This window comes from Malania oleifera, chromosome 5 (genome assembly GCF_029873635.1).
Source record: "Malania oleifera isolate guangnan ecotype guangnan chromosome 5, ASM2987363v1, whole genome shotgun sequence".
Lineage (NCBI taxonomy): Eukaryota > Viridiplantae > Streptophyta > Magnoliopsida > Santalales > Ximeniaceae > Malania > Malania oleifera.
The window spans coordinates 62,803,646-62,821,524 of record NC_080421.1 but is presented as its reverse complement, the minus strand read 5'-3'; positions in this window follow the sequence as shown (position 1 = coordinate 62,821,524).

Here is a 17,879-nt window from a genome sequence, read left to right as displayed (position 1 = left end):
GTTTTAGCACTTAAAAATTATATATAATTAGAGTATAAAATTAATCGTTGGAGTTTTTGAAAAGTAAGATTGATCAATTGCTCAAGCTTTTTAGCTTGGTTGGTCGACCTACCAATATTGAGCGGCCGACTGCCTAGACATTTTGCTTCGGCTTATCAGTCTACCAAAATTGGGCATTTGACCACCTCGGTAAATGCTTAGGTTGGTTGACTTACCAGGACGAGTGGGTATCACTTGGGCAGTAGCCTAAAATTAATAGTCTCTCTCATTTTAAGTTCATTTGTGCCATATCCTTCATATTTTTAGAACTATGCAAGTTGTAGTCTAATACAATTGAGAGAAAAACAAATGAAATAAAAAGAAAAAAAAATAAAAATAAAGTCTTCAATTTCTCTCAATTTGTTAGCTCTTATGGCTTGAATCTGTAGAAACATAACTTAAACATAAAGTCAGTAGTACAAAATAATTTGTAATCATCAAAATTAAGTTTGTGAAACCCTGGGCTAACAATCTCTTGTTTTTTTGATAATGACAATTTATTTTCAAAAAAGAAAAGAAAAGAAGAAACAAATGTAAGCCAATTTAAATCACACACAAGTTCCTATTTTTCATAGGTTCTCCCTTTTTAATATCACCAAAACCAAATTATGAGGGGTGAAAAGCTTAAGATTAATTACAAACTATTTAAGCTTAATCAAAACAATGTGTTTTAAAATCAATGATTTTCAATGAGCATCATTAGTAAATCTCATTTCATCAACAACATGTTCATCAAAATCAAAATTTATATGCCAATACACTCTACACATTCCAAATAATTTCAGAATTTGCATTGTCAAAATTAGGACAAATAATTGATACTAATTATTGCATGGTCAAAATCAGTTTAATAAATATGCCCAATTAACTTTAAACTTCCTATGTGTCAATACGACATAATAAGAAAGTCAGGATAGAGGATAAACCCTAATCTCTCTTGTCTTTATGTCCATTTTGTCGCTTCGAGTCATTTCTATTTATTTTCAACCAATCATGACTATTTTGGGTGATTTTGATTGGTCCAAAATAATTAGGAGTCTTTCGTTTAAGTCTCAAGTTATGCACACCACAATCGAGACAAAAAAAAAAAAAAATCCTATTTCTATATTTTCTACTAATTTTTTATATTTTTGTATTTTATCATTTTAAGTGATCCAAAATGGGTCGGAGTAGTTTAAGATGTAGGAACCTGAACCCAGAAAAGAAAGAAAAGAGAAAAGAGAAAAGAGAAAAGAGAAAAGAAAGAGAAAAGAAAAGAGAAGAGAGAAAGGAAGAGAAAAACATGGAAATTGTTTGGTTCAACACCAAACCATTGACGGTTTTAGGCCATCTCAGAGAATCGTCGACGGTTGCAACAACCGAGAGCATTTTAAGTGCCAAACCGTCGATGGTTTCAACAAGCTCAGGTAAACCGTCGACGGTTTCCCAGAGGCTAGCTTGCCTATAAATAAAACTTAAGTCATTTTTTTTTTATAGAAAATTTCAAAACCTCTCTCTCTCTCTCTCTCTCTCTCTCTCTCTCTCTCCTAATGTGACGCCCCAATTTTTCATAACATTTTTTTCCATAAATAAATAAATATTCAAAGAACACATCGGCCACGTTAGAACCTTTGATACCGTATTAACATAACTTGACCCGAAGTGGGATACCGGGTAAACAATCAACCTTATATAACAAACCTATCAGCGGAAGTCAATATATACAAATCATCCAGAATACAAATAACCAGAGAACTATACATCCATAAATATTCCAAAAATAATCCAAAATATACCCCAGGGAATTACACAACACATCCCCTAACATAAAACACTTACCCTGACTATCAGGGTACTGGCTCCCCTCTATCTCAGAGCTCTATCTCTTGGCCTGTCACGATTCCTTGAAATATTTAAATGATTGGGCGAGACACATCTCTGTAAGACGGAATAAATTATTCATAGTGTGTGATAGTATGAGTTTCATTATATCATAACATATATTCATTTCAGTGATAATATAATCTGAGAAAATACACCAATTATTCTCATAATCATATAGGTATAAAACACAAGCTTTCATAAGTTTTATTTCCACTTTTCATCTCATTCACATGTAACCCAAATTTATTAGTGAAAATTCCTGAGGATAGGGGAGATTACATGCCCATACATGTAGCTCCCCTTTGCTCTGATATCGTTTATAACCCTGCCTGATTAACTCGGGTACGACTACAACTGATACTTATCAGGGCATTTACCTTACTCAGTAAGCTCTCAGGCGAAGAGTTTTATTTCCCCTTATTTATTTATATACTTAAACTCAAGCTCTTTCATTTTTAATTTCCATTCTCATTTCCATTTCACATCTAGCATATAAGTGTCCTTGGTAACCAATACATCTGCGTTTGTAACTCATGGCTGCCCTGAGGATATTTTTCACTCCATGCTTCACCCCATGGTCAAGGTTATGTTGCTCTGAAGATATTCTCCATGCCATGCTTCTCCCCATGGTCTAGGTTGTGTGGCCCGAAGGCTAGATCTAATCGCGGTTGGCCTATTCGGTTAGACCAAAATAGGAAATCCATCCATACGTCTGTAGTACAATTGGCCTGCCATAACCCTAGTCTGGACCCAAGGGAAAAAACTACCCTTCTCAATGGCTCAATCGACTGCCCACACTACACTTCTCACGAGATTGTGTGGTTGCACTAACACTTTACTAGCAATGGTACCGTGCTCAATATCGACAATCATCCATTAGGGTTCTCATTTCCACATTTCATCATTCACATTTCAGTATTCATATTGCAGCATTTACATTGTAATATTCACATTTTCATATTCTTATTTCAATATTAACATTGTAGTATTCTCATTGCAATTTTCACACTCCCAGTATTCACATTTCAACTTTCACATTTCAAGATTTTCATTATAGAATTCAAGTTGCAATATTTTCATTTTTAGCATTCACAATTCATCTCAACATATCAATGATATTTTCATCATTTCAATACACCTTTCATCTCATAATATATATATATATATATATATATATATATATATATATATATATATCTCATTTCACATTATTCAACATTTCTCAGTAAAGCATTTCCATATTTCATATTTCATCATTTCTCAGAAGATACTCTTCAGTACATATCACTTTCAATGTTTCTCAATAAACAATTCTCATATCTTTACAGTTACCTTTCATCTCATAATATATATATATATCATTTCACATTATTCAACATTTCTTAGTAAAGTATTTCCACATTTCATATTTCATCATTTCTCAATAAAACAATTCTTATATCTTTACAGTTCAGTATATAAGCGTCACTGGGTTTCTCTTATATTCATTACTGTACAAAACATTTCCATATATGTTTTTATCATATTCTCATTATTCTCCGTGCAAATTACACAACCCAGTTTCAAACATGTTCTCAGTATAAATCATACGCCACACAATTTTGTCTAATATTCATATCATAATATTCGCAGGTAATATCATACTTCCCTTTTCACATATTCATTTAACTAGTAATTTCAGAAAAATACTATTATAATTTGTTCCCCTTATTTGGTTTACTGAGAGGTCTACAACACCCTAAATCCTACGCTCCACGACGTTCGTAGCTCAAAAGCCTGAAATTCATATTTTCCCTAAATAAATCAATTCAACCTCTAGAATATTATCATTTAGTATTCCTTAGGCCCTAAATACTCTAGTTTAATAATTAAAACCAATATTTAACACCCTTACCTCAGTTTTGGAGTGGTGCCCCAAAACCCTAAATTGCGATTCCGCTCTCTGATTTGAAGAGAATCCTCCTAGATCCTCGTGGTGGTTCCTGATCATTGATTCGGGCTAAAATGAAGCCGAAATGAAGAGAGAAGGAGAGGGGTACCGTAGGGTTTAAGAGAGAGAGAGAGAGAGAGAGAAAGAGAGATTTTATTTGTTTAACAAATGCAGCTCGCGGGATCCCTTTTATTTCCACACTGTATAGAAAATTGTAGCTGGTTTTCTCAGGCTCTCAGGAAATCATCGTCAGTTTTCTCTTTAATCGGCCTTTGTTTACCCACTTACATGGCTGCAGAAAACTGTTTTCTCTTCATCGACAATTTTCTTAATGCTTTAGAAAACCGTCGCCAATTTTCTCTTCACCAACCCAAAAATCCCCCTTTTCCAATTATTTTTATTATTATATTTTTTGGGTCTCTACATTCTCCCTTACTTATAAATTTCGTCCTTGAAGTTTGCCATTTATCACATTTCCATTCTTAAGAAGAAACACCACCATTTTATTAATTACCTTAACTTATAGCGAAGGAATACCGTGGTTACATTTACGTTCCTAGGAGATTACAATAAAATTCTCCCAAAACCATTTATAAACAAAATCAAAACACTACCTATCCTATTCTACATTATTCAAATAAAAAATACGTATCTTCAACCTAGAGTCCCACTAAACAAGTGTGGGTATCTCTGTCGCATTTGTTCCTCTAATTCCCAGGAAGGTTCCTATACTACATGATTGCGCCATAACACCTTTACCAGTGGAATGCTTTTCGTGCGTAGCTCTTGCTCTTTCCGATCCAAAATCTGCACTAGAACTTCTTCATAAGACAAAGCATCATGAAGCTCTAGTGCCTCATAACTGATCACATGGGAGGGATCTGTGACGTATTTCCTTAACATGGAAACATGAAATACGTTGTGGATTCTAGACAAGACTGGTGGTAACGCCACCCTGTAGGCAACTGGACCCACTTTTTCAAGAATTTCGAATGGTCCAATATACTTATGGCTCAGCTTATCCTTCCTTCCAAATCTCATAACCCCTTTCATTGGTGCCACTTTCAGGAACACAGGAACACATGATCTCCAGCGTCAAACTCTAACTCTTGTCAGCGAGTATAAGCATAGCTCTTCTGCCGACTCTATGCTGCTCTGATCTTGTCTCTGATGAGTCTGACTTTATCATGAGTCTGCTGTCTCAGCACTGGCCCTAATATCTATCTTTCCCCGATGTCATCCCAATATAGTGGGGATTGACACCTCCTGCCATATAATGCCTCATATGGTGTCATCCCAATGTTGGTCTGATAGTTGTTGTTATAAGAAAACTCGACCGACGTCATATACTATACCTAGCTACCTCCAGAGTCCAGCATGCATGCTCGTAGCATATCCTCCAATATCTGTATTGTCCTCTCCATCTGCTCATCTGTATGAGGATGAAATGTTGAGTTAAACGACAACTGAGCACCTATGGATCCTTGGAAACTTCTCTAGAAACGGGATGTGAATCTTGGGTCTCGGTCTGAAACTATAGATATTGGCACGTCGTGGAGTCTAACTATCTTCTGAATGTACAACTCTGTGAGTTTGCTCAAGGAGTAGTTAGCTCTGATAAGAAGGAAATAGGCAGTCTTCGTCAATCGATATACAACTACCTAAATGGCGTCCTGTCTATGTAGTGCCGACGGTAATCCTATGACAAAATCCATCACTATATGCTCTCACTTCCACTCAGGAATGTAAAGTGGCTATAATGTTCCATCGTTCTCTGATGCTTAGCTTTTACCTGCTAGCATGTCAAATACTGCCTCACAAACTCAGCGATCTCTCTTTTCATTCTGCTCCACCAAAAAGACTCCCGGAGATCCCTATACATTTTAGTACTACCAGGGTGTACAATATATAGGGATCAATGCACTTCTTCTAGAATAACTTTCTTAATCTCATGGTTAGCAAGTGCACACAGTCTAGTACAAAACCTTAGAGCCCTGTCATTTGAGATACTGAACTTTGCCTCTTGACCATTCTGTACCTTATCCATAAGCTCCACTAACTCTGCATCACCCCTTTAAGCAGCTTTAATTCTTTCCTGTAGAGTCGGTTGTAGCACCAGATTGGCAATAAATGCCTGGTAATTGTCCTCTACGATTTCTAGCCTAAGTCTTTCCAAATCCATTTGGATCGGATGCTGAATCACCTCTGTAGATACTGATGCTCCCACTGATTTCTGGCTCAAGGCATCAGATACCACATTAGCCTTTCCCGGGTGTTAACTGATGGTGCAGTCGTGATCTTTTATCAACTCCAACCATCTCCTCTATCTCATGTTTAATTCTTTTTATGTGAAAAAGTACTTTAGACTCTTATGATCAGTAATAATCTTACACCTACCCCTATAGAGATAGTGTCTCTAAATCTTTAGTGCATAGACCACTGCTGTCAATTCTAAATCATGGGTAGGATAATTCTTCTTATATTCTTTCAATTGTTAGGAGGCATAAGCTACAACTCTCCCCTGCTGTAAAGACCCGAAAAATTAAAAATGATTAAAATAATTAGAAAAAAATAATAAATAAACAAATAAAAGGAATAGTATGGAAAAAAATAATAAAAAAGATAAAATAATATAAAATAAGAGTAATTATTAATTAATTAATTAAATATTATTTAATTGAATTAATAAATTAATTAAATGTTATTTAATTGAATTAATTAAGTAAATAATATGATGGGTATATATACTTATTACTTTAACTATATATATACACCTTATCCTTATATATATATATATATACCCATCATATTATTTACTTAATTAATTCAATTAAATAAGATTTAATTAATTTATTATATATAATATATAAAATAATGTAATGATTGAATTAAATGAATTGGATTTCAATTTGAAATCCAATTGAATTGAAGCTTCATCTCTCCAGCGCCCTCTCTGTTTCACCCCTCTTATATCTCTCTCAATCTCTCTCACTTCTCACGCTCACCTCCGTCTCCTCTTCTCTCTCTCCTTATTTTCTCGGTAAATATTCAGCCGATCGAAAAATTGAAGATATCGCTAGGTTCCTATCTCCGCCACCGGAATTTCTATTGGAGCGGATTTGTCGTGGAAGCGGCATAGGTACCATTCTAGGGTAAGGTAACTTTTCTCTATTTTCTCAATTTCTCCTTAAATCTGCAGGAAATGCACTAAAACGAAATGTTATATGGAATATGCTGCATGTGAGCATTAATGCAACTATGGAAACAATCACAGTTGAAAAGATGCCAAGACTAAACAACCACGACTGAAAAGATGCTGAGACTAAACAAACACGGCTGAAAAGATGCCGAGACTAAACAACCACGACTGAAAAGATGCTGAGACTAAACAACCACGGCTGAGAAGATGCCGAGTATTTTATGGATTAAAATGAAAATGAGAATGAAATGGAAATGAACGAAATGGAAATGAAATGTGATATGTGAGTAATGCAAAATGGGAAAGAGCCATGTAAAGTGAAACACTATGAAATATCAAAGTTGAGAACATGAACAGATGTGAATTATAGATTAATGATAGACAGAATAATGTATTATGGTATTATTAGTATTTACACTAGTAGAACATGTTATGTTTGGGCGGGGCAAACTCTTCGCTCGAGGTCTTGCTGAGAAAGGCGAGTACCTTGGTAAGTATCAAATGTAGCAGTAGGCAACATAACGTACTAGAGCAGAGGGAAATTACTTGTATGGGCGGGTAAATTTCTCTATTCTTGGGGGCCTTCACTGGTAAACTTTTGTATGAATTGTGTGAGTACGAGATTACTTCACCTGAGGGCTTACTGAGTAAGGTGAGTGCCTTGGTATGCTTCAGTTGTGACCTTTGGTTGCCTAAAGTATCAGAACAGAGAGGTACTACTTGTATAAGCGGGTAATCACCCCTATCCTTGGGTAGTTTCATGGGTAAAATACCTTGCATGTGTTTGATTAGGCTTAGGAAATGATTTTTGAATTTATGCTAATGGTTTGCAAATGATATAAATATGTTATTTTTAAATCTCATATTGACCACACGCTAATTTAGTATACTGTTTCTTCCCTTACAGAGATGTGTCTCACTCGATTACAAATTTATCTTTTTTAGGACCTCCGCGAGATCGAGCTTAGAGAGCTTAAGGTTGTTATATCATTTTTGGGATATAGAAATAGAAAGGGTATAATTTCTGATGATACTTTTGGGAATGTGTAAATTTTATGTTTTATGTTTTATATTTTATGTTTTTATGTTTTTATGTTTTAAGTCTTCTAAAAAAAGGGATGATTGTGAATACTGAAAGTGGTGGTTTATGTTTTTGGAGATATGTAAATATGTGAATACAAGTGGATGAAAAGTTGAGTTTGGTATATAGATAGAAGTAGAAAACTTTGGTATTATATTGTTGGAAGATTATGTTGATTAAAGTGTAATCCCAAGAGGGGGGTTGAATTGGATATTAAAAAAAATTAAGCCACTTAATTTCCTTTTACACACTTCTTATAAATTTACCAACTACTTCTTGTTGCTCAATTATGTATGTGTGTGACAATCCTATCTATGCATGCAATATACTCAATTTAAATACAATGCGGAAAATAAAGAGTAGAGGGAAGAGAGAAGACAAACGCGATTTTACGAGATTCAGTCGACTTGGCCTACGTCCTCGCCTTGAGCAACCACTCAAGGATTCACTAAAAACCGTGCTCCTTAAAGTGGGATGGAGCTTCCCTTACAAACCGCTGCTTACAAGAGGTATAACTCCCTCCTTATCCGCTGCTCACAAGAGGTACAACTTCCTCCTCACACCCGGTTCACAACCCGAACTGTGTTTACAATGAAATATGAAAATAACACTCAAAACAATGCTTCTAACAAAAGCTTGTGAGTACAATTCAATTTCCTAGCACAATAACATATGATGTAACTTGAAGCTCGTGAATGTATGAAAATGATAAACTCGTTTTGTGTATGATATGCCTCAACACACGAATCCCTGTTTAATCAAAACTCCCAAGTGAAAATATATTTGGAATGCTTTGGAGTCAACTAGAGTTCTTGATTCACTTTGTAAAGATGCACAAGTATATTTGAAGTGAGCTATTTAAAAAAACTATGACTTGAATACAACTCAACAAAAATCACAAAGTTTTCCTTCAAGTTCCAATATTTTAATCAAAGTAGGTTTTTCAATAAGAAGCCCTATGAACAATATATATATATATATATATGTGTGTGTGTGTGTGTGTGTGTGTGTGTGTGTGTGTGTGTGTGTGTGTGTGTGTGTGTTTATATACTTCTTGAATCATAAATCAATCAACCAAGCTAACAAGTTTTTCTCAAGACATGATCTTTTCAAAAATTAGTTTTTATATGTGAATACACACTCAAGATCAAAACCTCTTTCTAATGATAAACACGTAAAGAGATGAGAGGTGCTTGAAAAGTAATAACTTGAAAGATCAAACCTTAATACTGGATTGAAGTTTAGTTGGATGAATGAATGCCCTTTGATTTCAGTAAAGATTTGCCCAAAGAAGATGGAAGAAGATTGAAGTGCAGACAATCAGCTCTAGGGTTTTCTCAAATCTTGCAATGAGATGTGTTCTTTTCCTATTGTGTGTCTTAGCTTTCTTCTAGGGTTTAGACATTTAGTATATATAGTAAATTAGCCTTAGAATTGATCTCAGCCGTTGGATCAATAAGATACCCTACATGTCTTTTTAATAAAGAACTAATTTTTAAGCTTTCCCGCGAGTTCAAGCAACCAAACTCGACTTTAGGCTCCTGAAGTGTCAACTTCAGGCGCTTGAGGTTCCAATGTCAGGCGACCGAGGTACCTTTACCAGGTTCTGTCTTTCCCATTTAATTCTTTAGGCTACCGAATTTAATCTTCAGGCAACCGAAGAAATTCTTCAGGCTACCGAAGTCTAATTTTTTATTTCTTTTTCTAATTTTAGAAAATGCTTTGCTTTTTTTCTTGGGCCTTTTATAAAACATATTTTCCATGATTCCAAAAACATTTCTAAGTCCATGAAGGTTCCCTAATGATATACATGAAATGCATGAATCCCAAAATCATTTTAAGTTATGTTGAGCCTCAAGATAAATCATACGAAAATGTAGATACATGAGTTCTAAATACCCTTTCCCAAGATATTCTTGAACTTTGCCGCTTGCATCTTGATTCTCGAACTCTTTGAGTTCCATGAATCTTACCAAGATTTGTTAACTTTTCGTGCATGCTTAGTGTAAGTCCTTTTCACAAACTCAATGCATAGATCAAATATCAAGTGATTTGTCATTATCAAAACAAGATTGGACTCGTAAAGTCAACAATCTCCCCCTTTTTGATGATGACAAATGCACGAGAAAATATAAATATATAATGGGTTACGCCTGACAAGGCTCCCCCTTAATTAATGCATCAAATGACAATATGCTCAGATTCATATACATAATATTTAGCTCGAATCCAAATGAGATATGAAATATGATCATGATAAATGTGATATTATTATTTGAATCCATTTTATTATTTTTGCTTCTAGATTCTCTCCCTCTTTTGACATCAACAAAAAGGTGTATAATAACTAAATCAAGAGTAAAGGTACCCTTATGTTCTTCTCCCCTTAGAAATTTTACGGTTTTGAAATGTGTCCAATTGTTGATACCAAATATTGAATAATGCAGATACCAAGTGATGATTATTAAGTGATGTTGCTCCCCCTTAATTATATCATCTAAAAAGATTCTAAGCAACCTCTCGACTATGTATGAGACCTAATTCATGTCTAATTTGTATAAATCTATCATCCGCAAGTGGTTTCGTGAATATATCGGCCCATTGTTCATCCGTGCAAACAAACTCAAGTCTTACATCCCCTTTTTGTACATGGTCACGAAGAAAGTGATGTCGTATTTCTATGTACTTAGTTCGTGAATGTAATATGGGATTCTTTGAGATATTTATTGCACTTGAATTATCGCATCTTATGGGAATTGTTTCATATCTTAATCCAAAATCCTTCAGTTTTTGCTTCATGTAAAGCATTTGAGCACAACAACTACTTGCCGCTATGTATTCAGCTTCAACTGTGGAAAGAGCGACTAAATTTTGTTTCTTGGAAAACCAAGAGACCAAGGAGTGTCCTAAGAAGTGACAAGTACCACTAGTGCTCTTCCTATCCACTTTACTACCCGCATAATCAGCATCTGAATAACTAAGAATCTCAAATGATGTGTGCTTAGGATACCATAACCCAATGTCCACGGTTCCTATCAAATATCTAAGTATACGTTTAACAGCTAGCAAGTGAGACTCTTTTGGAGCATACTGAAATCTTGTGCACAAACATACGCTAAACATTATATCTGGTCTACTGGCAGTCAGGTATAACAAGTTATCTATCATTCCACGATATAGTTTGACATCTACTGGTATACCTTGTTCATCTTTATGTAATTTCAATGAAGTGCTCATAGGTGTACCTAGTATTTTTCCGTCTTCCATGTTAAATTTTTTTAGTAGGTCTCTAATATACTTTGATTGATTTATGAATATTCCATGATTTGCTTGTTTAATCTGAAGTCCTAAGAAAAAATTTAGTTCACCCATCATGCTCATCTCAAATTCATTTTGCATTGTATTGGCAAATTCATTACACAATTCTTTATCGATAGCGCCAAAGATGACGTCATCTACATATACTTGCACTAGGAGATTAATTATTAATTAATTAATTAATTAAACATTAATTAATTGAATTAATAAATTAATTAAATGATATTTAAGTGAATTAATTAAGTAAATAATATATATATATATATATATATAAGGATAAGGTATATATATGGTTAAAGTAATAAGTATATATATATATAATATAAAATAATGTAATGATTAAATTAAATGAATAGGATTTCAATTTGAAATCCAATTGAATTGAAGCTTCATCTCTCCAGCACCATCTCTGTTTCACGCCTCTCATATCTCTCTCGGTCTCTCTCACTTCTCACGCTCACCTCCATCTCCTTTTCTCTCTCTCCTTATTTTCTCGGCCAATATTCGGCCAATCGAAAAATCGAAGATACCGCTAGGTTCTTATCTACATTTCTACTGGAGCGGATTTGTTGTGGAAGCGGCGTAGACACCATTCCTGGGGTAAGGTAACTTTTCCCTATTTTCTCAATTTCTCCTTAAATCTGCCGCTAAATTGACAATCGGACACCACCACGGGGTCCTAGTTGCGATCGTCGTCATTTTGGTTGGAATAAATTTTCAATTTGTGTTTCCTAGGCACCACTCCAAAGCGAGAGTGGGATTTGGAAAATTAAGTAAATTGGTTATATTTGAGAGTATAATTATTTATTTGAAATTTATGGGCCTAGAAAATGTTAAAATAGTATTTTATTTAGGGTTAATTTAATGAAACTAGGATTTTTGATTCAGGGTTCGGGTGAGCACCGCAGGTTTCTTCTTAAGGTCTCTGTTGGCGTAGTTCAAGAAACTAGGTAAGGGAAAAATATATATTAAACTAGATTTTTATGAATTAATTGGGAAATGAAATATGTTATTAATATACATGTATATGTTTTTGTATGGGTTTAAAATACCAACCATTTAAATTATGTTTTCTGAGCCTAGGGTTGTTTATTTAGATACGTATATGTGAAAATGAACTGATGTAAGTGAATGATATTTTCAGGATAATTATGTAAGATAAGAAAGGTATATTTTCAGTATTTGAATGTTAAATATAGGTTGACTTATTTTACAGCGAATATATATATATATATATATATATATATGAATTTCACCGCTAAATAGTGTTGCATGAGTAAAATAGAACTTTGTGTGGGACTATGCTATATGTATGAGATGCACGTTATACAGGAAATGCACTGAAACGAAATGTTATCTGGAATATGCTACATGTGAGTGTTAATGCAACTATGGAAACAACCATGGCTGAAAAGATGCCGAAACTAAACTACCACAGCTGAAAAGATGCCGAGACTAAACAAACACGGCTGGAAAGATGCCGAGACTAAACACCCACAACTGAAAAGATGCCGAGACTAAACAACCACGATTGAGAAGATGCCAAGTATTTTGTGGATTAAAATGAAAATGAGAATGAAATGGAGATGAATGAAATGGAAATGAAATGTGATATGTGAATAATGCAAAATGGGAAAGAGCCATGTAAAGTGAAACGCTATGAAATGTCAAAGTTGAGAACATGAACATATGTGAATTACAGATTAATGACAGACAGAATAATGTATTATGGGATTATTAGTATTTATACTAGTAGAACATGTTATGTTTGGGCGGGGCAAACTCTTCGCTCTAGGGCTTGCTGAGAAAGGCGAGTGCCCTGGTAAGTATTAGATGTAGCAGTAGGCTACATAATGTACTATAACAGAGGGAAATTACTTGTATGAGTGGGTAAATTTTCCTATTCTCGGGGGCCTTCGCTGGTAAACTTTTGTATGAACTGTGTGAGTACGAGACTACTTCTTCACCTAATGGCTTACTGAGTAAGGTGAGTGGTATGCTTGAGTTGTGACCTTTGGTTGCGCAAAGTATCAGAGTAGAGGGGTGCTACTTGTATGAGCGGGTAATCACCTTTATCCTTGGGTAGTTTCGTGGGTAAAATACCTTACATGTGTTTGATTAGGCTAAGGAAATGATTTCAGAATTTATGCTAATGGTTTGAAAATGATATAAATATGTTATTTTTAAATCTCATGTTGACTACATGCTAATTTAGTATACTGTTTCTTCCCTTACTAAGATGTGTCTCACCTGATTACAAATTTATCTTCTTCATGACCTCCACGAGATCGAGCTTAGAGAGCTTGAGGTTGTTATATCGTTTTTGGGATATAGAAATAGAAAGGGTATAATTTCTGATGATACTTTTCGGAATGTATAAATTTCATGTTTTATGTTTTATGTTTTAAGTCTTCTAAGAATGGATGATTGTGAATACTAAAAATGGTGGTTTATGTTTTTGGAGATATGTAAATATGTGAATATAGGTGGATGAAAAGTTGAGTTTGGTATATCGATTGAAGTAGAAAACTCTGGTATTATATTGTTGGAAGATTATATTTATGTTTTCTACTGCATAAATGATATTAGAATGTTAGTTAGCAGGTAAATGAATGAACTAGTAGCACTCTTGGCCTATTTAGAGGGTCGAGGCGTTACACCTGCTGCATCAAAACACATCTGAGTCCTTTATGTGACGCATCACTATAAATCACAAAACGTTCTTCTCCCAAAGGAATCGTCAACACTAGTGCAGTGATCAGCCGCTACTTTAACTCTTGGAAACTACACTCACATTCATCAGACCACTCAAACTTTACAACTTTCCTAGTCAATCTAGTCAAAGGACCTGACAATTTAGAAAAACCCTCAACAAACTTGCGGTCGTACCCAGCCAAACCAAAGAAACTTCTGATTTCTTGCACATTCTTCAGTTGTACCCCGTCTACTACCACCTCAATCTTACTCGGATCTACTGAAATACCACCCCTAGATACAACATGTCCAAGGAAGGTAACTTGCTCAAGCCAGAACTCACACTTCTTGAATTTCGCATACAATTTTCTTTCTCTCAGCACCTGAAGCACTATCCTCAAATGTTCCTTAAAGCTATTGAATACACCAATATGTCATCAATGAATACTACCATGAATTGATCTAAATACTGGTGAAAGGCCCTATTCATCAAATCCATAAATACTGCAGGAGCATTTGTCAGTCCAAATGGCATAACCAAGAATTCGTAGTGGCCATACCGAGTCCTAAAATTTGTCTTTGAAACATCCTCTGCTCTAACCTTTACCTGATGATACCTAGATTGTAGATCTGTCTTCGAGAAAATCTGTGTCCCCTATAACTGATCAAATAAATCATCGATGTAGGGAAGCGAGTATTTATTCTTAATAGTCACTTTATTTATTTCCTTATGGTCGATGCACATTCTCATCGACCCATCCTTCTTCTTTATAAAAAAAATTGGCGCTCCCCAGGGTGACACACTAGGCCGAATAAACCCCTTATCTAACAATTCTTGCAACTAGTCCTTCAATTCTTTTAGCTCTGCCGGTGCCATTTTGTACGACGCTTTCAAAATCGGCACCATCCCCAGAATTAGTCCAATAGAAAACTCTATCTCTCGATCAAGAGGTATGTTAAGCTTATAGGTCATATCCCATTTTGATTATGACAAATAATTTTATATTTAATGGTTGATGAGTTTGCGTGCAGGATCAGTTGGAAGTATCATATGGTGCACGCACATGGACTTGAAGAAGATAAAGACCTAGAGCATATATTTGTTGTAATTTAATTGAGTTTTATTTGGGTCTGTAATAGTAAATAGGAAATGGTCTGTAATAATCAATGCATTACATGCATGATAGGGTAGATAAGCTCAAAGGATTATTGAATGACCTTAGGGATTGGTTGACTGACGCCAAATTTTTGGGGTTAACTCACAAAGACCATCGATTGTCTTAGGACTCTAAATATTGCATAAAAATGGCCCCTATAGTGTTGAAAATAAACATCATATAATTAGAGACAATTTAATAAAGGAAGAAAGACCAAAATGCCCAAGGATGGCATGTTCGGTCAACCGAACTCAGTTACACTGAGATCTTCGGCAGACCGAACCCCCATCGGGACAACAAGTTAACCCTTCGGTCGACCGACCAGAAATATATAGGTAATGCCCTGGTCGACCGAACCCCCATGTGGGAAATTCTAACTGCTTGGTCGACCGAACCCTTAAGTTCAAAATATCTCAGTCAACCGAAGTTCGACCAGTTTGGTCAACCGAACTCACTTCGGTCGATCGAATCACGGAGGTTCTGGAATCACCTTATGAATGGCCGACCGAACACAATGTTCAAATTTTTTCTGGTCGACCAAACTTGGCACTACGGTTGACTAAACCCTCAAGATGGTCGACTGACCCTCTTGGGTGGTCAAAATTTACTGAGATTAAAAACACTGTTATTTTTATTAACCTCACTTAAAATTTTGCAAAAATGACTCATATGTCCCGAACGGTTATAATCTTGGGGAAGTCTATGTATACCCCCTCATTTGCAAAAAATTAGCATGAGATTAGCAATTATAATTAGCAAATATCCTCTAATTTTCAAAAATCCAAAATCTCATATTCAAGCCATATACTACTCTTACTCATTCATATTGCAAATACTTCTTTGTAAGAGTTTTCTTGTGTTTATATCATCAAGCTTAAACTCTCTTTTGCTTGTTCTGATTGAGATTCATTTTTCGTAGAGAGTAAGCTTCAAGTTCTCCTAGGGGGCTTCGTACATAAGTCTTTTGTAGGAAAACTTCCTTGAGCTTCCGAGTTTTGCATATTCATTGCAATACTTAAGAGTTCGTATTGTGTTTTGTTTGTGAAATAATATTTTACAAACCAATTTCAAATATCTATTGTGATTTACTTTGAGAAAAATATTTGTTAAATATATTTGAGGTGTGCTTGAAATCTTTGTTGCTGCATTGTGATTGATTCTATTATCTTGATACAAAGATCCTCACATACACACTCTCACGTATTGATTGCTACTTGCATTAATATTTGAGAGTAGACATTAAGACTACATTGAGCTTATCATATCCTATCATTCGGTAGTGTGTTGATTATATTGGTGCAAATCTTCTTGATTGAGAAGCATATAATTTGTATGAAAATTTTATGTTAAATCTATTGTATTTCAGGCATGGCCTGAGGGGGCAGTAATCCAGCTCGGGAGGATTAGTTGTAAAAGGTTGAGGTTAGCCCTGTGTTAATTTGACCTAATTATAAAGGTTGAGGTTAGCCGTGTGCTAATTGATCTGGTTGTATTTAGGTGTCGCTCCACCCGTCAGGTGAGCCCATTGTGGATCCTTGTGCTGGTGAGCTAAGGCGGGGACATAGACAGTTTGCCGAACCTCGATAACATTTCTGGTGTCGCCTCTATTTACTGCTTTATCGTGCATGCTTAATTAAATAACTTGTGCAATTTAATTTTCGCTGAATATATATTCTGATTTATCTTATGTGCACTAGGTTGATATTAGGCTTGTGTAATATTGCTGCTAGTGGATTGACCTAGGGGATTAATTTTTTAAAATACCAATTCACCCCCCTCTTAGGATTGCATCAAAGCTAACAAGGTAGTCCCGACAAATCCTCGGGGAAAACATCAGGAAAATCCCTCACTATCGGGATGTCTTGTAACCTCAGCTCCCCTTATGATACTTCCTTCACATAAGCCAATTATCCTTGACAACCTTCTAGCAATAATCTCTTCGCCTGAATGGCAGATAACAGCTGTGGTGGAGTGTGCACACATGACCCCACGATTCTGTACTCCTGTCCTCCTAGAGGTTTGAACACTACCTCTCTCTAATTCCAATCAATACTGGCATAGTGGCCAGCTAGCTAGTCCATTCCCAGAATCACCTCAAACTCATACATATCTAAAACCACTAGGTTAACTGGTAAAGACCTCCTTTGAATACAAATTGGACAATTCCTGAGTACCTTTGTACATATCCCTACAGCCCCTGTCGGCGTAGCCACAGACAAACTGACATCTAACGGCTAAGTTTCTAACCCAAAAAACTTAACAAACTCCCGAGCGATAAAAGAATGAGTTGCCCCTGAATCAAAAAAAGCAATAGCTGTATATGAAAGAATTGAAACAGTATCTGTCACAATATCTCTTGCCGCGTCAGCATCCTTAAGTGTCAGCGCATAGACTCGTGTTGGGGCGGTATTCCTCTACTATCTGCCTCAAGGTGCCTAGTGACCTACTCAATATGGTATAGGAGCAGGCGTGACAATTGGTGGTCCTCAAAAATCTCTCGCCATATCCCCAGGCTGATAGCATCGGTAACAAATAACCTCCCTAATTCGACACTCTCCTAGGTGTCTCCTGTAGCATATGGGACAAAGAGGGGGCATC